Source organism: Nanorana parkeri, unplaced genomic scaffold, assembly GCF_000935625.1.
Source record: "Nanorana parkeri isolate BGI_ZX_2015 unplaced genomic scaffold, ASM93562v1 scaffold606, whole genome shotgun sequence".
NCBI classification, from domain to species: Eukaryota; Metazoa; Chordata; class Amphibia; order Anura; family Dicroglossidae; genus Nanorana; species Nanorana parkeri.
Window position 1 is genome coordinate 223,159 of NW_017306874.1, and position 26,560 is coordinate 249,718.

A 26,560-nucleotide genomic window follows, 5' to 3' on the forward strand; every position below is an offset into this window, starting at 1 on the left:
GTTGGGGTCTTTGGAGGCCATCAAAAAATAGGTTCTGGTGGGTTGTGTTTGGGGACCTGTCATGGTATGGATCCTCTATCCATGGTGTGTAAGCTGGTGAACACTAAATTGGATATTTGAAGTTGGTGGTTGTCCCTGAGGTGGTGTGTTGTGGCTGGCGGCCTAACATGTTTAATACTGCCGCAGAGAACGGATCCAGAAAGGTGTGGCCTTCAAAGACCTGCAACTTTGTTTATGTAATTCTGGCTGATGTTGAAATTGTTTTATAGTTATGTTTTATGTTTAAAAAAGGCTGCTAAGGCCATTTAATGCTATTTTGGAGTGTGGTCTGTTTATTCCCTACAGGGACAGGGGGTGGGTGTTCTTGGTGGCTCGTATTTGGGGAAAAGATTGAAGATATCTATGCTACCTTAGTCATGTACACAATCAAAGGCAGTGGTGTAACAATAGACATAGCAGCCCACATACCTGTTGTAGGGCCCTGGGGGTGAAAGGTTGCCCCGTTAGGGGAGCTGTTGAGACATTTTAAGCAAAGAAATCTGTGTGCATGAGAAGAGAACACATTTATATCATATTATTTGAGGCTCATTCACATCAGCCTGCATGTTAAAAGGAGCCTTAGTAGCCATACAACATTGGTCCTTAGTAGGGTACTGACTATGATGACAGCTCTCCTGCTACCTGTCCTTGATTTAGACATACTGTATGTTAATGTGGACCTTTACCCACTTTCACTAAAAACTTACATCGGCATATAGCTTTCTTGTAATATACCAAGAAAGTATAATTGTGTTTTGAATCTATGATTCTATGACACTATATGAATTTGGCTTGAATTATAGCAATCATGCCATGGGCTTCTGGCCAAACATTTCCAATATATCTGTTAGCCTTTTTTACCTGAGGGCTGTTTACTGTTGTAAATTGTAGCACAGGCCAAATTACTACATTTCCTGTGGGTGCTTGTCTACACTCCTTTCCACAGACAGACCAAAAAATACTGTGATACTTTCTGAATAATTCAGGGGTAGGCAACCCCAGAGAGGCAAAGATCTACTTGAACAAAATGGGAGAGTTCACCAGGGTGCAGCACACTTTTCTTATGGAGATAACTCAGATCCCTTTAAAAATGAATAGTAGTAGAGTAAGTAAAGTCTAATCAGTGATCACCTCACCCCATTCAGGCCACCCTACACCTCATTCCCTACTGATACACACAGCCACTCACAGCGCTGCGACATCTCTCTTCCAACCATTTATTTCTCTTTACAGCTTGTTCTGGTACCCAGAAAGTGGCTGCCATAACAACACACTGCACCCACAATTCAAAGAAATGGCGGGGATTTTCTCCCTTCTCTCCCTCTGACCAATCACAAGGTCCTTCCAGGAGAAGGAGAGAGTAGCCTGCATTTCCTTCTAGATCTAATCTCCTCTCCAGTGTCTGCTCGCCACTCCAGCTGCTATCTTACAAATGTGGTAATGATGCTGTCATTACTCCTGTTAGCAGGGAGGTGCAAACAGCAAAACTCAGTCACAATCTACCCAGCACATGGCCGCAATAAATGGGTAGATTGCAATGGACCTGTTGTTCATCCCTGATTTAAATGATCAAGGACCCAGGGGAAATAGAGCAGCCATAACCATACAAAGGAAATTAAATTATCCATACAATTAGTGATTATGAATACATTCGATGTCATTAGACATTTTCATAACAGTTATTGTTTAGTGAAAAAAATAGCAGTGATATGGGGACTGCCATTGTCTTTTTGTTTCTGTCCTACAGTCATCCTTGTTATACTAAGTGAATGCAATTTCCTCAGCAGGTTTCAGGAATAGTTGGAGCTTTACTTGCTACAGTTCTTCTCAGCTATCTTTGCAAGTGATGATTATTTTAGTTTTCGTGACTGAATAATCGGGATTTTATTAAAGGCAGGAGGCAAATATTTTGCATAACTCTCTATACTGACTCCCCATAGCAGCAAAGAAAAAACATAACAGAAATGGGACAACCAATAGCAGCACACATCATGCTATAAAGTCCACCCACTTAAGGTAATGTCCTCTTTGCTGCTCCTCATGGCAGGTCAGTGACTCGTACATCTCACATTCCCTGTTACCTAGTTTTATTAGTGTACTCAATAAATAAACTGTAACAAATATCACGATCAGTCTTGGTTAGTAATGGCCATTCTCAAGTTGGTTATAGACTTTAGCCTGAGGATGGTTGGGACACAGATTACTCAATCATGCATGTTCAGAAGGGAGAAGATAGACACAGAGATAAGAAGAGATAATGTTTGCTGCCTCATTCTATCATAAGGATACAGGAGTGATCAAAACATCATTTTTAACCTGGGAAATGTACTGAAGTTCCATGCAAAACCAGACAAGATTAGATTCATATTTCCTAAATTTGAATCTGACATCCTGGCTATCTCTTGCATTGGACTTACATGGCTGTTATCATTAGGTTTTCTAATCTATTTAAACATTTGTTTCCGCTGATGGAGATTCACTTGAAGTGCCTGCTGGTGTCAATAGATCGTCACCCGATCTGCCTAAGAAACCGGGGACTGTTAACTCTTGTCTATACAAACATTTATTTCCACAGTAGGAAGAAGGTTAAGAAACTACCAAAAGCATAGCCCACAGAGTACAGTCAATGGACAGAAGACAAAAACCACAAAGTGAAATGAACATGGCAGAGATTATTTAAAACAGTACTCATGGCCAGCTGCAGCTCATGATATCTGCAGCTCAGGCAAAGTCTAAACATGGCCTTATACCAGTAGAATTTTGTTTGAAAAAAATCATTTTTGGAAAGATCATTTGATTTTCTAATAGATCATGGAATAAAATGATTGTTTAGGACTGTAGTGATGAAAAAAAGAGCATGAATTGAACATGTTTCGCTAATGAAATTGTAACTGTGAATGTGTTTTTGTTTTGAGAAACTTCATTCATTCCAAAATCAAATGTTAAAATCAAACAACATTTTAAACAACATTCTGTTGGCTCTATCGATTGTTCTGACAAGATTTTTTGTATGAGCGTTCATATGAAAATCTGTGGGTGGCCACTTTAAAGATAATAACTATCTTGTGGTTATCCCATAGTTCTGTTGTATAAGGATGTATGTAAGTACATTACAGCGACACAGACATTTCTCAAGAAGGAGTTGTTTGGTCCAAAAAGACATATGTATGTATATATATATAGATATATATATCTATATAGATATATATATATAAAGGCAATATTTATAAAAAAACAGTAAATGCGTTTTTAAATGCAACTATTGTAAAGTTGTCCAATGTCCAAAATTTTAGCTGTGGGTGGCCGTATTGGCACCACACTGTTCTACAAAAGTGTACTTTTTATTTGACCTTTATTGAACGAGTCGGGCCAAGAAATGTTGGCTACATAATGACTGCAGCCAATTGGCACAGCAGCACTCAGAATGAGAGGGATGGGCATAACAAGGAGCCTATCAGGCATGCTACAGGTAAGCTGTTGACAAGAGAAGAGAGAAGTGGGATGACCTCATCAGTCTGTTCCTGCTTCTTCCTTGTACAATCCAGTCAGGCTAGGGTAAGTGATCATTTTTGTCTAGGTGCGAAAATAAAAAAGTTATACTAACCGGATCCTCTGAGCCAGCTTGCTGTTAGACTGTTCTTCCAGTCTCCCTACCCCTCTGCTCCAGCAGTCTAAGGTTTACAATACACTGTGTATTGGATGTAAGGACGGCGAGGGACATACCATCGCTGGAGCTGGGAAGTAGACAAGCTGGAAGGAGCGCTGTAACAGCCAGCTATCTCAGAGGATCAAGTGAGTATAATTTTTTTATTTTTGCACCTAGACAAAAACAAGTACACGACCCCTGCAGTGTGTGTGGGTGGGGGGGGATTTTAGTAGCCAGACTGAAAAAGTTAAACTTTCTTCTGTGATGTGTAGCCCAATGCTCTGAAATTGTTTAGTTCATTTTAATCAAAGTTAAATCTTGTATCATTTTAATGATTATGCAAGATACCCAATTTACTCAGTTACTGTGCAATCTAACTTCAGAGATTCATTTGGTTACAGATTTTGTGAACTCCTATTCATTTCCTAATCTGTGATGACCTTTAACCTCTGCTGTTTCCTCACTTGACCTGATTTTCTACATCTCTTTGGCAAGTGTTTCACACCACACATGTTAATACTTACACAAAAGGTAAATATCATTAAAATGAATGTCAAATCAAATCTTTAAATCTTTAACTTTAAATCAGCAAATTTCTCGTAACTTTTCCTGATAAAAAAGATATTTGTTAATATGTATTTGTAAATTAAAAAAAACCTACTCCTTATATTTATTTAGCTATTAAGCACAATACAAAATAAACTTCGGGCCAGTCTGAAAAGGGGCAGAGCAGCTTTGACGGGCAGCACAGTGGCATAATGGTTAGTGCTTCTGCCTTGCAGCATTCAGGGTCCCTGCTTTGAATCCCGGCCAGATCACTATCTGCAAGGAGTTTGCATGTTATGCTTGTGCTTGTGTGGGATTCCTCCCAACCTCCAAAGACATGGTTATGAAATATAAGATGGAGGCGACGGCATTGGCGTTCCATAACTACAAAGAATGTAATAAAAGATGCAAACTAGCAATACAGGCAGCTAAAATAGAGTGCAAAAAGCATATTGCCACAGATTGTAAAAAAAAAAAAAAAAATTTTACCAATATATAAACAGTAAAAAGGGGAGAAAGGAGCAGATAGGCCCAATAAAGGACGAAAACGGGAAGTTAGTCACAAATGACAAGGAGAGGGCCGAAGTGCTAAACACTTTTTTCTCCTCAGTATATACTCAGGAGGGAAACGGGTTTGACACCCATAATGAAACACAGAGTTCATCACAAAATATAGCCAAGTGGTTGACGGAACCCGGGATACAAAGACTTAGTCTACTTAATGCAAATAAATAGTTGGGACCGGATAATCTACACCCCAAGATACTTAAGGAACTAAACAAGGCTTTAACTAGACCATTATTCCTCATTTTTAAGGACTCTCTAATGACTGGTAGAGTTCCGAGTGACTGGCGGAGGGCTACGGTAGTTCCAATATTTAAAAAGGGGGCAACCTGGGAATTACAGACCAGTAAGTCTTACATCGGTAGTTTGTAAACTGTTAGAGGGAATGATTAAGGACCACTTAGTAGAATTTGTTCAGGATAATGACAAAATAAATGACAACCAGCATGGGTTTAGGAAAGACCGTTCCTGTCAGACTAACCTACTGACTTTTTACGCGGGGGTAAGTAGAGATCTGGATGGAGGGAGGTCTGTGGATGTGGTATATCTGGATTTCTCAAAGGCTTTTGATACGGTACCACACAAACGCCTACTATACAAGCTGAGAGCTATGGGCATAGATGGAAGGGTGTGTACATGGATAGAGAACTGGCTAAAGGAACGGGTACAGAGAGTATCAATAAATGGTGCCCTTTCAGACTGGGCTAGTGTCATTAGCGGTGTGCCTCAGGGTTCTGTGCTGGGACCCATGCTATTTAACCTGTTTATTAACGACATTGGGGACGGAGTACACAGCGATATCTCAGTGTTTGCTGACGATACCAAAATTGGGAGGGTAATAGAAACAGACCAAGATAGTGTAACATTGCAGGAGGACCTGGATAAAATAGGGGAGTGGGCAACCTGGTGACGAGGGAGCATGGATGGAGATGACTTCCCGGCTAATCAGGAAGCTGGGTGACGAGTCATTACACGCAGCCCGGCTTTCTTAATAGGACTTCCAGTATCGGTATTCGGTATCGGCGAGTACCAAAAAAAAATATTGGTACTGCAGACACAACAGAAAGTAAGATGAAATCTCTCCAACGTGTAGAAAGTCCACTCCCCCAGAACAATTGTTCTTTAGTGGCACATTCCCCCCTCATTCCTGGTCTGGTGACAACTTAACATTTTGGAGGTTCCCCAGCTTTCAGTTTCAGTTACAGTGGTCAACAGGAAAAATAGAGAGAGCTATGGAAGTTGCTAAGCCTTACCACTCTAGCACCAGATACACTTTAATACTGTAGGTCCACAACAGGATCCAAAGGTTACTTGAAAGATAGCAATGCTAAACCAGAAAAACACAACAATCGAAATAATGAATGTATTTGTAATTGATCTTAATATATGATAGCTAGAATTTCCAGTGTTTCTCTTGTGTCAAGCAAGTTCAAGAGACTTGGCTACGGGCAGAAGCCACCAGTGGGGCCCCTGCTAGGTGTACTGACCAGTCAGACACTGACTGTCATGATGTACGTGCTATTTTGCGCAATATATAAGCCTAGTATGCACCCTTTCGTTTAGACAGTAGGATCACATTGTGAAAAAGAGGCCAACTTGGCAGGCCTGCAAGGATCTGAACGTTTGCTTTGTGGAGGAAACATGTGGGTAAAGTATGATTCAATCCAGCTCTGACATGAGACTAATCAGTTTTCGGTGTTTGTGGGAACACACCACATGTGATTTTCTTTTGTAGTTCCTGATCTCAGGCTCCAATTGTTCCAAGATAAATACGACTCTCTACCTTTATGATATTTCTTCACCCTGCACTGAGTGAAAAAATGAGCACAGCCTTACAGATTACTGTACATGTCTGACATGTTGTGGCCTTCATCTTCTCCCTATGTAGTAATCATTGTGCAGTGTCATCAGTATACCTAACACTGCACTGTGCAGTATGGTATGTGAACTATATCCTGTATAAAATTGACTAACAACACTAACATGGGTCCCAAGAGTTCAGTTGCTCCAACACATTCAAGGTTGGATAAGGCTCAAGCTGTTATTCTCACCAAGAGTATTGCTAGATCCTGACACTCAGGGCACGTCTCAGATCAGATTCTACTGAGCTTACTGGGTCTTCTGTACAGCCATTGTTGCCATCATTCTAAATATAAATATATTTCTATTTTTGCAGAGCTTTGGCTGAGAGGTTATTTTTGCATATTGCACATCCTGATTGACACCTGAGCATTTAATAGCTTGAAGCTCTAAGCTCCGAAACACTCAACAACCAAAATCCCATGGTTTTAAACTGAGCCTGTTCACATATGAGTCCTCAGAAGCCTATAACTTGACCCCTGAAGCTCAAAAAAGGTAGATGAACTACTACTGAAGCAGAACAGGGTTTATTGGCCCCATCGGCTTCAAAGGAAGAGGCAAAAAATGTATGGAACTGCCTGAAAGGCTAAACAACTATCTCTTTCTCCTAGTAGCTAGATTTCAATTGCCTAAAACATGATTTCTCGAGCCTAAATAATGATCCAAAATCGCCTGTAAGTAGTCATGCTCAGCCTTAACCAGAGGAGGTGGGGAGATGTGTATGTGGGTGGGATGCTGGCCTGAACATCCCAGGTTGCTAAGAGCCGGGTGGGGGAGATGGGTATGGCCCTTACACATCTCCCCACCCAGCTCTTAGCAACTTGGGATGTTCTGGCTGGTGTCCTGTCCAGCTCCAAGGAAGCCAGGGGTGCAATTTGTTTACACCTTTGGTTCCAGGTCCGTAATTAGGATAAGTTGCCACACTTCCTTGGGACAAGCACACTATGAAATAAGACCACGCGTTACTGAAACCCAGACAGTGTGTAAAAACATGGGCTAATAAGTATTCAAAAACAACAAGAACAATTATTCAGGTTTCCTGGAAAAATGTCCCCACTGGGAAATTATAACTCCTCGGGATTATTTGCACACCCTTGAAGTGAGGCTTTCATCCTTACATGGAGGAAGCAGACATTTTAATGGTGGGGAACAGGGGCTGACTGGCAACTTTTAGCCCAGGGGGCAAGTACAACCTAGAGGCCCATGGTGAGGGGAAGCATTTAAATGAATATTGTTATCTGTGCTCATATATGTATTCAATAAGGAGACAGCCGTGGCACTGGCATTCAGTTGAGAGATATATCAACCGCATATACAGCTCTAATGATTCAATTAGTGGTTATTAAAGTATAAGTGTATACATCCAAACTGTTTTTACAGACAATAGTGTCATTTAATTACAATAAGTGCTAGATCGCAAGTGATGGTGGGAAAAACAATAATGTTTAACAATAATTATTGTCAGAAGAAAATAAACCGTGACAAAAAATTGTCAAACTCTGGTGTTAATGTGATCCAAAGATAGAATAATAGACTATGATGTTAACAAATTACTCATATACAATTTGCTCCCAGTTATGTGGTATAGTTTGTGCACAAAACATAGTTTTAGCCGACCTGTGACAATGAGACTGTCACAGGTCGGCTTAGTAGATCGGGAGGTGAGCGAACACATACCGGCGTTCGCTCACCTCTCGATCCTGTCACGGCTCTCTGCCGTGAAAGGGGAGGGGCTGTATTCCCCGCTCCGATCCGCCAATGCTGACTGGCGGAACGGACGGGGGAGGGGCGGGTACAGCTGGCTCTGCCGCTAGATTGTCGGGATCCGCTTCAGCTGCGGCGTCTCATATACCGCGAGCTGCAGCTCGCGGTATACTGAGCCTAGGGTGACGGGAGGACGCTAGTCTGTGTCCTCACGTTACCCTAAGGAGAACTATCGGGAAAAGCCTTAACACCATAGTTCTCCTTTAACTCTGTGAATGAAACAAAAAAATATATAAAAAAATATAAAAATATGCAAAACGAAAAATAAAGTTTTTGTGATTATTTCAATTCGTTTGAGTGAGGGTGGTCAAACCTTCCAGTGTTCAGTGATTACACAACGGTTATTCTGGGGATTGTATTGTAGTCAACACCTACCCCTTCAAATTGCATACTCACCACAGACTTTTGGCTGTAGCAGACAGCCCCACACGATTTGTCTACCGGAGCACGTTGGCCCGATGTCTTTGTCAATACTTCCTATGCCGTCACTCTTCTTGCAGACAGCGCAGTAAAGATTCATCAGACAGGATCGTAATCAGGGACAGGCTGGGACAGAAGCAGTCAGGCAGTCAGGTAACAAGACAAGAGGCAGAAGAGTAGTCAGGCAAACCACTGACAATAATTATTGTTAAACATTATTGTTTTTCCCACCATCACTTGCGATCTAGCACTTATTGTAATTAAGTGACACTATTGTCTGTAAAATCAGTTTGGATGTATACACTTATACTTTAATAACCACAAATTGAATCATTAGCGCTGTATATGCGGTTGATATATTCTAGACCTACGGGTTTATAGTACGGCAGCTTTCGATCAAACACTTGTTACACTTTAATAGGAGTTATCACTCGTCACACGAGCTGTACATTTTACTTTATTTTATTTAATCACTCTTTACGGATATTCAACATAAATTTATTGGTAATAGTTCAATATGTTTATTATCTGAACTTTTTAGCGCTGCTCATCCAGCTAAACTATTTAGTTGAGAGAACAGTAGTGAGCATTTGAGAAAATTATTTTGGGACAAAATGATTCACCTGAGAATTGCCAACAAAGAGAGAGCCATAACCAATCAAAGTGGACAATGATAATCTCATATTTCTTGGTGGCCTTCATACAGGTGCCACTTGTACAGGACTGCTCTAAGGACACAAATCAGAATACTTGGCCAGGCTTACAAATAACTTCAAATTACTGGCCACTATGACCTCTCTACAAATCTAGGCATGGCTAAGATAAACCTCTAAAACTTTAACTTTTACAATCAGAATACATTTTCTATAAGTCATATCATCCTTCTATTTAAAATGCATTGACTTTCTTATCTACTTGGCTCATTAAAGAATCCCGTGTAAGGCTCTTAAATGAACCTGTGTACCAATATATGCAATTAAATTGAAATGCAACCACTGGCTACTTATGTAGCCATGTACCTATTAGTGCTGAGTCTGTTGTTACATGAAGGAATAAATAATATTTAAGTTGTATCATATGAATGCACCTATTTCACGATCATATACTACTTACAGAAGTTTCGCTTTCTTATATGCGCAGATGGAACTTGTGAGAAGAAGATCTGAAATAATTTAGAAATGAGGGGCTGGGAAGAGTTTGAGAGTTGGCCTCAGGCAGTTAAGCCTGCACACAGTCTGATCTTTTCATCCGGTGTACGCCCAGAAACGCCTGAAACACTTTAGTCTAATTCACCATATCTCCTAACATCTCCTAACATCCCTTCATTAACTTTATAAAGAACAACAAAGAGCCTAGACTGATCTATGTGAGAGAGGAACCATTCAACTGAGATGTCTGAGATAGAAATCTCTTCTGGATTTTCATGATTTGACAGAGATCAATCAATACAGTGCTCAAAGCACGATGGCTGGGCACTGAGAGTTCTTTCTAACTCAAAGAAGTTGTAAAGTTCCAGCATATACTATTCTGTTATAAAATCAGCATTGTAATAGGAATACATACTAGAGTTGTTTTTGAGAATGCAATCAAACTTTACTTAAAAATATCCCTTTTATGTAATGAGTGCTGCCTTCTGCCTGACCATCACTTTCAACAACTTCCTGGATTTCCAGTATGCTTTGTGTCTCTTTGTGATGTGATGCAATCACGATTTCTCAAGACTATATATCCCATCATGCATTGCTTCCAGCAAGCAATAGTGATGTTACATTGTTAAGATGTTGAGTTATAGGCTCTGTGAGTTGTAACTCCAGGAAGCATGAGGGCTGAGTGAAACTGTGTCAGTGCATTGAGGAAGTACATCCTATGGGCATCTTCAATAAGTAGTTTTGAAAACTTCTAGACTGATATGGTAATTGGGAATGGGATAGAATTTATGGAAATTCAATGTAGAAATACAGATTTAGTTTTAGTTTTTGACCATAGATACCTTTAAATGGGTATTTCTACTGTTGCTACCGAATTTGAGAAACCCCCACTATATGTTTGTTATGTGTTCCCATTCACACATCTAAAAATAATTAAAAGAAAAAAAGATGTCTTACCTGTTTAGCTGTTTCTATGGAGCAGGACTATACATAGAACACAACAGGCAGCTTCTAGTGCTTAGAATAAATGCATGTGAGCAGATATGGGGATAGACTGAGGGACAGCTTTTTTTTTTTTTTTTGTAATGTGCATAATATACAATGCCTTCAGGTCTTTAACTCTTTGTTAGGACAGACAGCTCTTCTCATCTAGTTTACAACTAATAATGAAATCTGCCAGCACAGTACAGACAGGGTTTATTTATTGAAACAAAACTCCCCCAAAACAGTGACAAATAAACAGGATGTTTCAGTCCTGTAGTTTGCTGAGATATTATTGAACAAGGCTAAGCTGCAATTTTTATTTTTTTTTCTAAAGTGTATTTCCACTTTCCACTTTTGCAGTCAAGTTTGAGAAAACCCCTAAATGTTTGTTACGTGTTCCCATTCACACAGCATATTGAAAAATATATTTAAAAAATATATATTTCTTACCTTTTAGATGTTTTGTTGCAGCAGACAACATGGCTAATTCTGAGCACCTTAGAGTAGCCTGTCGCAGCCCCTCCCTTACATTAAAAAGGAAGAGAAACACATAAGGGGTTATTCACAAAGGAGCCGAAGAATCCAGCCGTAGCTCAGTCGAAACGAAGGGCTGCTGTATGGGCTATTCGCTATAGCCCGTACAGCAGCTGAAGGGCCAGCTGTAGGCCCCCGCAAATGACAGCTGGACAGAGCCAGCTCTGATCTCACGGCTGGCTCCGCCCAGTTGTAATGACAGATCAGTGTCCCAAAATGAAAAAAATATATATATTTTTTTTTAATTTAATATTTATTTACATTTTTAAAATTATTTTTTCAACTTTGTTTTTTCTATTTTTTTTCACTATTTTCTACTCTGCTCACTACCACGGAGGTACAGAGCAGAATAGCCGTTCGGCTCTATGTGAATAGGGGCGAAGGCAGCGAGTGAGCTGCCGGAGCTTCCGCTCAGCCGATCAAGATGTACGACTGAAATCAGCCGTACTGAGCCGTTGTGAATAGCTGAACGTTGTTCGGCTCACTTCACTTCAGCTCAGTTATTAACTCGGATACCTTCGGCAGCTTTGTGAATAACCCCCATAGAAATGTTAACCCTTAAAACCCTAACCCAAATAAAAGCAATTTCAACTGCAAAAAGAAATTACAGTTAGTTTATGCTATGTGAATGGTGTTGGCTATGTGTTTAGATGAAGCACTGAGATCTTGAGGAATGCTGAATTAAGGTTTACTTGCTTAGAAGAGCATTACATGTATGAGTGTGGCATTGTGAAGAAAAACATAAAGAAAGAAAAGAACTTCCTGTGTATCATAGATAAGCATGCACATAGAGGCTAACTTTGCACTACAGTGCCATCTACAGCTCTAAAGACAAATACACAAGTAAATCAGTACATTAGAATATGCTGGTGCATTTCCAACAAATGGGAACATGTAACAAATATAAAATAGGTGTTATTCTAATTTGGCTGCAAAAGTGGAAATACACTTTAAGTTATGCCATGTAAATGGGAACATGTAACACATGTAAAGTAGGTATTATCTCAATCTGGCTGCAAAAATGGAAATACACTTTAAAGCCAGAGAATCACAGAGACCCACTGATGGCATCACTGGGTCTAAAAGGAGTGTAATGAAAATGAAAAGGTTTTGTTTAAAATTCTCATTGGTATATTGATAAAGGGGTAAGGGAGGAAGCGGGCAAGGTTAAATATAAGCAGATTAACTTCAGCTTTAACTTATATAAGACTTGTGTCATACATGACAGCAACCCAAAATACCTGTGCATTTGACATTCTTGCCTCTTTTAAGCTTTTAATAATATACAAAGCTGAGAACAGCAGATGACAATCAGCAGCCTAGACTATAAACAGGTTATACTGGATATGTGCCAGATATCTTCATGGCCTTATGTATCAACATATTCCTACTGAGAGCTGGAATGACGTCAGCACAGTTACAAATGACATTCAAGCTTTCATGATAGGTCTAACTCTGATTGGTAGATCAACCGTAATCCCAGTTCTTAGTATGGACATAATACATCAAACCATATACCTCAGCTGTGCGTTGGTTAAGCACAGGAAAAAGAAAGCACAGCTGTGACTTGACACGTCATACACAAATAAAGACCTTATGTGTCTCCAAGCAATGTTAGAAAAGTCAAAAGGGTGACATGAAGCTTACAGTCATATACAAAATCATAGGCTAAAGGTTGAAACCCTTCTTCACACTTCTAATGGGGATGAATTTGGGAGTAATGCTGATGAGAAGGCTCTAGCTACAAACAAGAGTCAACCTGCATTCTGGGCTATGTAAAGACCTAGATGTGTGCAAATGTCCCGAATATTAAGCCTACCAGATGTGTGCTGTAGTACCAGAAGGAATAGAGGACACCCTCTGGTACATCTCCAGCAGAGATTAGAGAACAAAGGCAAGAGGTTGTGAAGCTTTGATGTCTTCCTGTCCTGGATACCTAATAGCATCTAATTGTGTTCCTAGGATCTCCTGCTGATTCTGAGCGTGAAACAAGTTTTATCTAAAGTTAAACCATTGGATGTATTCCTCTCCAATTCCTTTTTTGCAAGTTAGATTTCAAGCTCCCGGTATAGTGATCTAGATCTCTAAGACAGCCTTTCTCAACCAGGGTGCAGTGGCACCCTGGGGTGCCTTCTGGCTTTGTGAGGGGAGCCTCAACATTTTTACTCTGATGTAAAGTGGGCTCCTGATGGGGAGGAAGGTGGCTTCTGATGTGAAAAAGGGGGGGCTGTAATGTGAAGGAAGGCTCCTGATGTGAAGGGGTCCTCCTTTAAAATCCATCCAGACCCCTGTCTAAGATAAGAGTTTGCTATTGATATTGGGAGTGGGGGGCGGGGGCGACAACACGCTGGTTTTTAAATTTTTACATTGACTTTAGATTGGAGTGCCTCGAGATTTTGTACTCTTTTAAAAGATGCAATGACTGAAAAAAGATTGAAAATGCTGCTCTAAGATCTAGATCTAAGTTCTAAGATCTAGAGTTTCCAACTTTTCCAAGGATCAAGTTATCCATAGTTGTAACATTCTCAGAAATGTAGCTTTATATGAGTAACCTGCAGCAAATTATAATTACTAGACAGCATTACTGGGCAGCACAGTGGCATAGTGGTTAGCACTTATGACCTGGCAGTACTAGGGGTATCTGGTTCAAATCCTGGCCAGATCACTGTCTGCATAGAGCTTGCATGTTCTGTCCTTGTGTGGGTTTCCTCCCACGCTCCAAAAACATGCTGGTAGGTGAATTGGCTCCTGTCTAAATTGGCCCTGCATGTATGCATGTGATAGGGACCTTAGATTGTAAGCTCCTTGAGGGCAACCTATGTGCAACTATGTAACATGAGGGCAATTATGTAAAGTAAATTGTTGGCGCTATATAAATACTAATGATAAATAAATACATTTATACAGTGCCAACAGTTTCTGCAGCGCTTTACAACATATGATCTACAAGCCAGAACCACTAAAGGAAATGGGTGTAAGTCATTGTGAATGTTTTCATCTCAAGTCTACAACTCACAAATCCTGTTATAAAGGTAGTGCTGGGAACATTTACCTTGCATATAGATTTGCATGGATACAACTGAGTATGTTCATGTGCACTTGGATGGGGGGAAAAATGATTTAGGCGTCAGATTGTTTCCCCAACCTCATCAAATCTGTTAAAGGACAAGTCAACTTTTAGGAAAAACTACATGTCCTCCTGACCTAATCTAAGCTAGAACCCCTGGTTATTTTTTACTTCTTGTTATTTGTCCTTTAAGAGATCTAGAAGCAAGTGATGAAGGCACAATAACATTTAGGCCCTCTGTTTTAATTGACAAACCATTGGCATACATTGTTTTCAGAAATGAGCATTCTCCCATGCTGAGGGAGCTGAACAAAATGAATGAGAACAGCAGTGTCAAGCAGGGATATTCATTTTAAAAAGCTTTTTACATGTATAAAACACATCTGATACCTGCTTTGATATGTGTCAGACATTCAAATGAATTGACTTTTTATACAACAGGCCTAAGAAACTATTGTTCGGTCTCTTTCATCAAAAACATCAGTCTCTTTCCATATCTGTGTGTGTGTTGGCAATAGGATTGCCTTTGTAAATGTTCCACTAAAATTCCCACTTGAACTGAGTTGAGTTTTAAGATGTAGCAAGACATCTCACCTGACACAAAGCCACAGCATAACTGTAAAGCTCACTTAGAGTTGTGTTTACATAGTGGTGTTAATGGAAGCATGGTGAAAGAAATGGTCACCAGTATGGAAGTACTAACCAGCACACACTAAAGGAATGGCATGTCTTGTCTATAAAGGAAGTCATTGATCCCTATAACCCTTTCCTTCTGTCTCTTATACTACAGCAATCTCCAGTTCTTAGCCTATCATGGTTATTTACCAACAATGCATTCCAGTGCAAATTGGCACTAAAACTAAACAACCAACAGGGCATTTATTAGGATTTCAAAATTCCATCCCGTTCCCACATCGTTTTTCTCTTTCCTTACGCTTTTATATAATAAAAAGGCTCTTTTTATTAGCCAAACTCCCTGCAGATTATTACTATGTCCTCATTTGACCCAAAACTCAATGGCTATTGTCTGCTATATGCCGATAGCACAGAGGCTCTCTGCGGAGGGAAAAGATCCTGACAATATTGTTGGGAACCATCCCACCACCTGATTGGCAGAGCCAGCTGTAACCGCCCCCTTTCCCGTCTGTCCCGCCAGTCAGCGCTGGAGGAACAGAGAAGGGAGGGGGGAATCCCTGCGGGGAGCAGGGACTGCCAGTCACCGCTCTGCAGGGGGAAGATCTGGAAATGAGCGATCAGCAGTATGTGATCGCTCAGTTCTGCATCTATAGAGCCGACCTGTGACAGCTCGTCACAGGTCAGCTCTGATGGGATTGAGTGTATGTCACTCTCCCCATAATTCTCCTTTAACTGCTTGAAGACCAGGTGTTTAGATCCCCTACCTGGCCAGGCCATTTTTCAGTGTTCAGCGCTGCAGTACTTTGACTGACATTTATTCCATCACGCAACGCTGTACTGAAATTAATTTTATACCATTTTTTGGGGACAGATAGAGCTTTCTTATGGTGGTATTTAATCACCACTGCGGGTTTTATTTTTTACTATATTCAGGAGAAATTACTGAAAATTTTGAGAAAAAAAAGTATTTTTTTACATTATGCTATAAAACAACTAATATTACCCACTTTTTTGGTAAAATATAAAAGACGGGGTCACGTCGTGTAAATAGACACCAAACATGTCAAGCGTAAAAATTGCTGCTGAAAACAGTGAAATCAGAATATATTATTGTTTTTCTGTGGATTGAACAAACAGTAACATTAGTTCGGTGATCCCAGCCGGTAACTAGGCTTTGATTTAAATACTATGAATCGTTTTAATTAGGGATGTACCGATATATCGGCCGCCGAAACATATCGGCAAAAAATGGCACTTTTGGCTAAATGCCGAAAGTGCCGTTTTCCTGCCTATACGTCGGCGCATCCATGATTTCTTTCGTCCTCGCTGGGCGCTACTGTGACCCAGCGGGAAGGAGAGAAAGTGACAGCTGGCTGAGAGCTGAAGGAGGAGAGCGCTGTGAGCGGCCGGTGTCTCTCCACACCGCTTGGCCGCCTATCACAGTCTGGCAGAGCGGTGTGGGAGCGGAGACAGCACTGTCACAGGAGGCTGAGCTCTCCTCCCGCACCGCTCGCTCAGCCTCCTGTGACAGTGTGTCAGAGAGGAGAGCGGTAAAAACACTCAGCGATCAGTGATTGCTGAGTGTTTGTAGATAATTGAGGACATGGTATGCGGACTATATCCTCAATTATGAATGAATGGGAGTGATCTATATCCACTCCTGTTCATTCATGATTGTGGTTATAGTAAACATACTGATTTCTCAAGTTATCAATGAACAGGAACACTCAATATAGAGGATTCCTGTTCATTGATAACAGTGGCTGCAGAAAAAGAGATTGAGATTATCATATGGTATTGCCTGAATTAGGGAACATTATTTCCATAACGGCTACACTAGTTTGAACTGATACGTTTGTAACTGGAGACGATCTGATCATATACTTGGGTTCACCAGAATACCGTAATCCTGATTTCTTTGTAGTGGCTATAAGATCTGTTATGTGTCATCATATCCCTGGCACCCAACACACGTCCCACAAGCTACATGCAGCCCACATGCATAGTGGCAGCGGGATGCCTGGTGCTAGGATGATCTTTGAGTTACCGCACTGAAATGAACCCAGTACTGACAGGTGGAGGATTCTCAGCCAGACAGCAGAAGTATAGTCCTGGAGATAAAGTTTCATTAGAGATAGAGTCTCTACAGAGTGTGTGATCTGGTGAGGTTAGGGGGGTTAACAGCACTGCCATTGGGCAACAATGAAGGGGATTTGAAATAGCTCTGCCACTGATGCTAATGCATAAACAATACAGCAAGACTTACGTTTCCAGATGTTGAGGTGCATTACAGCCCATTCATCCTTTAGTGGCCTGCCTAACTCAATGCAATATACTTCAATGCATGAAAATGAGCTATTGTGCAGCCCTCTGAGTGCCGGGGGCAAACTTGGGGCCCTCTATAATTTTCAAGTAAATCAATGAGTGATTTGATGCAGTGGTCACCAGGCCAAATAGAGAGGATACCTCACCCCATTCAGGTCAATGACAGCAATAAAACCCTGACAGGTTCTGACCATTTCCTAATTTGTGGCTTTAGATACTCTCAAGAAGTGCAGAGCAAGCTAGTCCCTCCCTATAAAAAACAGTGTGCATTTGATGTTCTCTCAAAAGCCCAATGTTCAAGGGCACCAATACAAGTTACTTTATCACTGTACAAATCATAACACGCTTCAAGTCAGATAACAGGACACAGTTACATTGTTGCTGCATAGGTTCACATACCAGTTTTATGACTTCTGTTGTGGTTTCATGACAAAAAGCTGACTTTCAATCCTGTGGGCTTTGTGGCTGTTGTTGACTTACTAATTAATATATGTCCTGCATTCCACATGACAACTGTGCAGAAAAACAGGTATAGGTTGTACTTGATTCTCACTTATGAACCTGTTAAACTGTGATTTTAGCTTAACATTTACTTTGATAAACAATTAGCCTTAGCTTTTAAAGTTCAGTTCCACCCAAAATCAATTTCTCTGTGGTGGATGGATTGGGTCAGGACTGGATTACCTGCCAGGTATTCCTTGTTGTCTGCATGTCTAGTATGGAGATCTCCCCTTATCTCTAGCATGGCTGGGCTGTCTGTGATCACCTGGTGAAAGCTACAGCCAGTGATAACATGTGACATGGCTGCACCTAGGGGAACTTTGACATATGTCGAGCTGGATGGTGCCGACAGAGCTGCCCATAGCTTGCATTTCAGAAGATCCATCAGGAATCGATCAGCATATGGGTAGTGTATGGCTATCTAAAACCTGGCTATACAATAACTGTTTTTTTTTTTCAGCTCAGCTGAACGAGAAAAAAATCTCAATTCCCCCATCCAAAAAAACTGGCAGAGGGGATTCCCAGCACTGTGAAAATACAGTGGCCCAGTGGGGGGATTCCCCATCTATGCCAGGGATCTCAAGTCTCCCTGATGTTCAGGGAGTCTCCCTCTTTTGGACAGCAGCTCCCTGATGTCCGCGAGAGAGGCATTTTCTCCCTGAAAGGTTTACTCTGAGTAAACCTTTCCGGTAAGATATCAGTGGGTAAAGGTTCAGAGTGAGGCTTGCCTCCTGGAGGAAGGTCATGTGATCTCTAGAGTAGCCTCAGAGTGAGGCTTGCCTCCTGGAGGAAGGTCATGTGATCTCTAGAGTAGCCTCAGAACGAGGCTTGGCTCTCAGAAGGAAGAAGCTACTTGCTGCACAGAGAGGACGGACATAGACTACTATTGAGAGCAGGTACAGGCACTGCTGCAGGGTTGAGAGAGTGCTGTTAACCCTTTGTGGATAATATAGAATTAATTATATGTCCTGGTTGTCTAGTTATAGAGAACATTTATTTCATTTGCTGCCCATAGCAACTAGTCCACTGTGTATCAGGGACTTTACTCCTCAGCGTTTTTTTAAAAAGGTCTTGGGCTGCCTAATAAATTGTGACCTTTACACTGACAGATACTTGAACATCAATTCACAAATCTGATGTATATATAAATAAATATATTATATTATTGTATTATTGGTATATGGATTTTATTTTACTCTGTGTGTGTGTGTATTATCATTATTATTTCTTTTTTATTCTGACAACGGCCGCTGTAAAAAAACAACCCAAAAAACAGAAAGGGCACCTCCCTGAAATGAGACGGGAACCTCCCTGAAATAAGGTTTTGCAGGTTGGGATGTCTGCTATGCTAACAGCAGTCTTTTGTATTATAGCAAGGGCGGGTGTGCTGCTGTCAGGATACCCTAACAGTAACTACATTTGCTTGGCCGCACTTACTGTTCGGCCCAGATTTTTCAGACTGGCTGAAACAAGAGGGTCCCAATGGGGCCAAACACTAGTCAATTTTCCACCATGTCAGTAGGACTTGGCCGAAAATCAACCAATGTAAGGTCAGCTTAAGTCTCCCTTAGCCTACAGCTGCTATAGACATAGAGAGGGCAGTCATCTGTTTTATAAAGAGATGACTGCCTTTAGGGCAAGATGTCTACAGACAATGAGAGAGCATTCCAAACATGAAGCCAACCTGTATGTCAATAGATGTGGAGTTGTAGGCCAGGAGTGGGGAGTAGTAGGCTTACAATGCTCTTCAAACCTGCCCAACTAAATGGCCAGTGGTCATCTGGGGCAACACACAGACATAGAATGTTAAATCACCATTCATAATAGAATATACTTACCACTGTGCAAGTTGCCCAGTATAATACAGATTCTGTCCCAAAATCTTCACAATTTAGAACAGAGGCTGTGTGCCACTTGGCAGGCCACAATGTAATGCTGAGATTTCAATGGGTATTGTGAAGAGGACTTTTACTTACCTGATCCACTAATCAGGGCCGGCCTTAGGGGTGTGCGAGCCGTGCGGCCACACAGGGCGCCATGGCAACCAGGGCGCCGTGCGGCCGTCACAGCTCGTAAGGGAAATGGGTGTGGTTACGGGGGCGTGGCCACTAAAGGGTGTGGCCACTGAGGGGCGCTGTAAAGCTTTCTCGCACAGGGCGCCTAAAGGCCTAAGGCCGGCCCTGCCACTAATACCTGATTTCCCCAGAGATAGGCTTTCAGAAGTTATCGGATGTAAATGGACACATGTCCACAGCCGACTCCCCATAGACCTTACATAGGTCCCTTTTTTTCCTTTATCTCAAGATGAAGGGAAAAAAAGTGAACCGACACGGATGTCAGAAAAGTGGCATCTGTTCCGTTCTGCTCCAGTCCTGAATCTCCTGCTGATCAGAAGGGACAGTGCCTGTGTAAAAGCACCCTTAGACTTTCAGGCTCATTAAGCTGGCCATACACCAGCAGAATTTAGTTATAAAAAGTTTGTTTTTGCAACGGTTGATTTTCTTAATGGTTAAGAGTGTCAAATCGACTATTGGTTTCAATTGCAGTAATGAAGATTCAAAGGAGCAGGATGGAAAATGTGGCAAATGAATGCGGTTTAATTCATTCCAAAATCCAAAAGTCTCTGATGGCATTATAAAATGTTCTAGAGATTATTTTGTATGATTGTTCCTTCGAAAATCTACTGTGGAATGGGTTTTGTGTAGCGGGAGTGGAGATATCACAGGGCTGTAAGCAGCAGTGTAAAAGTTGTGTGACACCATGGATGACTTCAATGCACTTTAATGATGCAACCCATAAAAATGTAAATGGCCATAAAATAAAGTTATAGACAGCAGAACATAGACTGCTAGGTTCAGCTGGGTAGTAACTAATTCTTTGGACTGCCAAAGATTTCTTTCATTTTTCACAAGGTACAGAAGTGCACCTTGTGGGTTCAAGAATGAGCAGAGGTTTTACCTCCCATCTGTACCTCTGTGGGGACCCTATGTAGCAAACTCAGGTTTAGGAAACGTTTAGGAAACATTAGCATAATACTCAATCTGTTCAGTGTCAAAGATGGCTTTCCAGTTCTCTTGATGTTGTACAGTAGAGAGCAATATACAAGTTTGTTAAACAGAATGATTACAGTGAAAATTAACAGAAATTTGTTGTAAACTAAATTTTGTAAAGATAAAAAATAAGCATATTAACTGAAATATTATTATTTTAATTTGATGGTACCAGTTTGACCTTTTGCACGCTCTGTTACTGCAGACCAGCTGAAAACTGGGTGTAGACCACAGTGGTCTACAAAATGATGGTTAAGACCCACAGAATTAAAAGGTCAGCTAATCCCTAATCTGTGTAAAGCTTCCATTCTGTTTTTGGGTAGTATGTTTACCCAAGTGGATAGTATGTTGACCCAAATGAATAGTATGTTAATCCAAGTGGATAGTAAATTGACCCAAGTGGGTAGTATGTTGATACACGGTTTACAGTGGTCCACGCTGTGCTGATATACTTTATCTGAGGATCTCTCCAACTAATCAAAAGAAAAAATCTCATTGGCTCATTAAGGCAACACCAACTCTTCAGCATATTCAATCACAAGGCCAAAAACAACTATTAACAGGTCCAGCCAAACTGTTAATGTGTCATTTACTGTTTCTCTCCTTTTGTTAATCTTTATTAGATCAGCCCCTGTTCCCACTTGAGTGTGAGTGTTTTCAGGCGATGTTAAAGCTTTTGTTTTTATTTTGCATGTTTTTTTGGTGCATTTTCAGGTTTGAGCAAATGTTGTTTTAGCCAATGGAAAGCTAGTTACTAGGAGGAGAAGGAATATTTCTGGTGCTCCTAATGAAGTCTATTGAGCCAGAAACGTGCAATTCTGCCTGAATAGAGCTCATATACAATCTTATGTCAAAACAGGAGATAATAAAACAATGAAGAAAAGTAAAAATTGGCAATCCCCACAGCACAATATGGAGCAGTAACAGCCCAGCTCCAGGTTCTGGAAAAGATAGGCTGCTTTTTGGATTTGCTGTCTACGGCACCACCAGTCTTCCGGTGATGCGGAAATTGAACCATGGCCCTATGCAGTACATGTAACTGTGTCATGGTGAAGCTTTACAAGAGGGGTAGAGAATAGGGAATTTGGGTGTGCAGGGGCTTGGCACCATGCATCTATGGGACAACTCATCTGATAGATAAAATAGTGTAGTCACAACAATGAGAGGAGCTGAGACACTGAAAGAGAAAAGAGAGTGGGTGGTTCATGTACTTGTAATAGCAACATGACGCCCTGGTGTGAATGGGCATCGGTGAAAATAATGGGATTCTTTGAGTTGCAAGTTGTTGCTCTTCCAAAATGCACAACAAAACACACAGTTGTGCTTGGGGGCTGGAAAAACGTGCCAAGTATATGCTAAGTTCTGTCATATGACAGCAGCATTCTGCATTGCATTCGGATCAACACATCAAAAATTTTCTCTGCAGTGCTAAATAGATATATATTTGTTACATTCCATTTTATTTAAAGGAAATCTAAGGTCACAAATTAAACATAAATATGCATTTCTATAATAAAATGGTATATGTTCTATGCCACTCCTAATAACCATATCCATCTAGAAGTTTGTAAGCTTACTTACTGAAGATGCCCGTAGCACATACTTCCTCAATGCAACTTCTGTCTTCTGAACTACGACTTAACATCTGAACAAAGTAACATTGTCATTGCTTGCTGGATGCAATGTATTATGGGCAATGTAGTAGCAAACATTTGAGATTGCATCACATCAAGCAGCAGGGAAAAAGAAGCAAAGAACTCTGGGATTTCAGGAAGTTAATGACAGTGATGGGTAGACTGAAGGCAGCACTCACTACATAAAAGGGATTTTTTCAGTAAGTTTTGATTGCATTATCAAAAACAACTCTAGTATGTATTCATATTACAATGCTGATGTTATAACATGATTGTATTTGCTGGGACTTTACAACTCCTTTCATTATGCAGAGAAGGGAAGAAGTTGATGTCATTGGCACATGCCTCAGGGTAGCAGTGGAGTTTATTTTTTTTAATTTTACTGTTTGCAAGCTTCAAACTCATATTTAACATGAAAACAGACTGAATAAATGATAAAGAGCTAGTCTTATACAAGTGCCTTCAGCTGCCATAATCTAGCTGAGATGATGTGTAAAGGATGAGAAAAAAAATCTGTCTGCTCATGAAGAGCGGTGAAAGCCTTATAATAGACATAGCTGCTCCCAGGCCTAAGGCTATTACCTGACCTGCCCTCCACACATGGGAGCATTAGGATCAACATTGCACACATCTTTCCAGATGATGCCTGGAGATCACCTAAGCTAACTTGTGGTATGAGTAAACACCCAGCTCAGGCTGAAGACATGCAATCCGTTCAAAACACCCAAAAAAGTGTGCTGTAATATTTAACATCAGTATTGGTCTCATTCATATTTCATTCATCTTATTGTGCATTTTACTATTTGTACATTTTAAACTAAGACAAAATAAGGCCTCAAGCAGATGTGCAAAACAAAAAAGGCTGCTTTTGCCAATGTGTCTATGCACAATGTGGCATTTAGATCCCTATTTTAGAGCAGTATTCAGGGGTATAAGAAATAATACCTCACACCTTCCTTCAAAGTGGTGCTTACTGGCAAAATTGAACGCATGTAAACACGTTTGTATGTGCCTAAATTAATTCAAGTGGAATTAATATTCTAGCCAATAGAATTAGTTTATTTGCACATATGCTGTACGTGCGTAAACGTGCATCAATGTAATTACTATGTAATATTATGTATTATGTAAATGCAATTTTTACTTATTTGTAATTTCAAGCCAAAAAGCATTTTTTTTTTTACACTGGATATAATATAGAGGGATACAGCATAGTTGGAGGTATCTTAATACACCTGGGCGCACGGGCCTTAAAGCTGCAATTATAAATACACTTTTCACTCAGGCCTCCTTCCAGTATTAGGCTAATCATTATGATGCCTAAATCTGATAGCTATGGGCCATCTGCACAGTACAAATCCTTTCCCACTGGCTTTCCGATCAGGTCCGCCTGTCAGTTTTTCAGGCAGATCTCATTGGAAACCCAATGTTAGTCTATGGGCAGCCAGATCTAAATGGACGGGGTGTACGTTTACATCCAGTTACCCCCAACTTGATCGACACAAGTCTGATTATATCTTATTTCCCATAGACCAACATGGGTCCGAGTCCGGTATTTTCCGGTATTTTCAGTTCTTTCCTCAATCACAAGATGGAAGAAAAAACTAGACGGATACAGATGCCACATAAGTGACATTCGTTACGATCAGGAGGGGATCAATGGATGGATCCCCCCCACATCAGACTGTGTGAAAGGGACCATCGGCCACCCACACCATTCAGAGGACAATGGGAGTGATCATTCAACAGCACATCTACCCTTCAAAGCACCAAGATAACATCTCCCACTGCACCAAAAGCCAAAGGTAACCAAAACAGAGCCAGATAATCATCACAAATGTTCTACAAGAACCCCTCTTGGCAGATAATTTATGAAGATCATTAAAGCAATGTACAAATTGCTTTTGATTTAAATTTCTGCTGTCAGGGTTGAGTAACCAGCAGTGGAAAAGCAATGTTTTTGGGATCTGCTTTACAGTCTGGTACAAACTTAACAGTGAAGGAACATGAATGAATGAGGAAACTCACTTGTTATAGCACCACAGCAAACTATGACATTGCATAAAATATTATGCTTATTAATATATATTATAATTAAGGTACACAATCTGTTATAAAGAATCGGGATTTCCCGACAAGACACCTTCTAAGAATACAAAGCATTCATCTGAGACACAATTCCTTTACATTAAAACCTGACCTCAACTCAGCACAGTCACATCTATTCATAGAACATTTAGCAGCATAGCATGCAGTCACTTGATGGGAAATATTTGTTGACTGCTTGTGTACAAGACATTTGTAAAGAAACAATGGGGGGAATTTATCATAGCAATTGCGGGTGCTTGAAATCGCATATGGTTGCATGGAATAAATTGGCGCCAGATTTATGTTGCTAGTGTAATGTTGTTCATAAATTAGATTAAATGGACTCCAGGGAAGAAAATTCATAACTCCGGGTAAAAAGCTTAACTGTCGCTTCTTGAAGAAGTGGTCTTGGTGACTTCCTAAGTAGCAATTGTTTTGTTAGGTGATGCTCCAGTTTCAGACAGCCCAGAACAATTGCAGATGTAAACAGTTGCGGACTTTCACAAAACACGTGTAAAATAGGCGCAAAACAGGCGCAATCGGGAAAATAGTGCAAGCTCTGGTCAAAATGGGAGCACTTGTTAAAGGGAGTAAAAGGAGCAGCTAAACAGATTTGCACATTGAAGAAATGATCTAAGAGGCTAAAACTCTCAATTGCTTTAAAACATTCCCCCAAATGCATCTATTTTTCTTTCTGTATTTCATAAATTTGTACAAAATGGATCTGCAAATGACATACCCTATACCTGCATTAAAACTTAATAATAAACTGCGTCAAAGCGGAAACATTTTTAACCAAAATTGTGTTTGCTCCTTAAAGTTGGGTTAAAGGTAGACCCCGGTTTTCTTGCTGAGATATACAGATTAGAGGAATTCCAGCCATAACTTTTGTAGATTAACCTCAGATCAGCTTACCATAGACTGCGTTCCGGGACTCAGCTGTATATATATCCTGTGTGTGTGTTATCTGAGGCCACACAGATCCCAGGGAAGTTTGGAAATTGCCCTCATGTCAGCTCCACGTTTGTGATCGGATGCTAAGCTACTTCGATTTAAACTCAGGTGCTTGTAGCCTGTATTCTAATGCTAAGTCCTCAATCCCCTCCCCTAGGCCAGTCCTGCCAATGCTCAGCAATAGTGAACACCCAGTTCATAAATCACCAGAATCAGGTTACACTTTTTTTTTTCTTCTTCAGCTTTCTACAACTCATCCCACTCTCTCGCCATACCAACCTATTGTGGTTCACAGCTGTCCTCCGCTTTGTGGTCAGAAGGAGCATTGTTACATGTCAAGTAAGGAAAATTGGGACTGATAAATATTTTTTAGGCTGCATATACACGGGGCTAATAAGTGCGGCTGCGGATTTCTGTGACAAGAACCTACCAAATCCCAGGCGGGTGCGTTCAAATGTGGGCACTGCGCCCATTCAATTGACTAACAGTGGCTGTCCGCATGTAATCGTACATTATGATTACCTGTGATTTAGGATAGGTGATTGTCCCTGAATGCAATCTGTGTTCAGGGACAATCATCTATCCCAAATTGCAGGTAATTGTTTTTTGTATGATTACATACGGACAGATGTCCCCCCATTGTGTCTATGGCTATCTCTAATGGTTTCATGTTTGGAAGCAAATATAAAAAAACTGTCCATATAAGGGACTCTCATATATTTAATTTTATTTGAATGAATACCTGTACTGGCCCAAATGATAAAAAGTGGCAACTGCTATTGCAGACACCCAGCCTTACA

At 40.7% G+C, this 26,560-nt stretch overlaps 1 protein-coding gene across 1 annotated transcript in view; it reads right to left on the reverse strand.

Annotated features, from left to right (window-relative positions):
* SLC16A12 (solute carrier family 16 member 12) overlaps positions 1–25,901 on the reverse strand; it is a 64,487-nt gene extending 38,586 nt beyond the window's left edge. The window contains exon 1 of the mRNA XM_018562845.1: positions 25,722–25,901. The gene's annotated coding sequence lies outside the window, so the exon portion shown is untranslated. The remainder of the gene's footprint in view (positions 1–25,721) is intronic.
* Between the last annotated feature and the right edge of the window lie 659 nt (positions 25,902–26,560).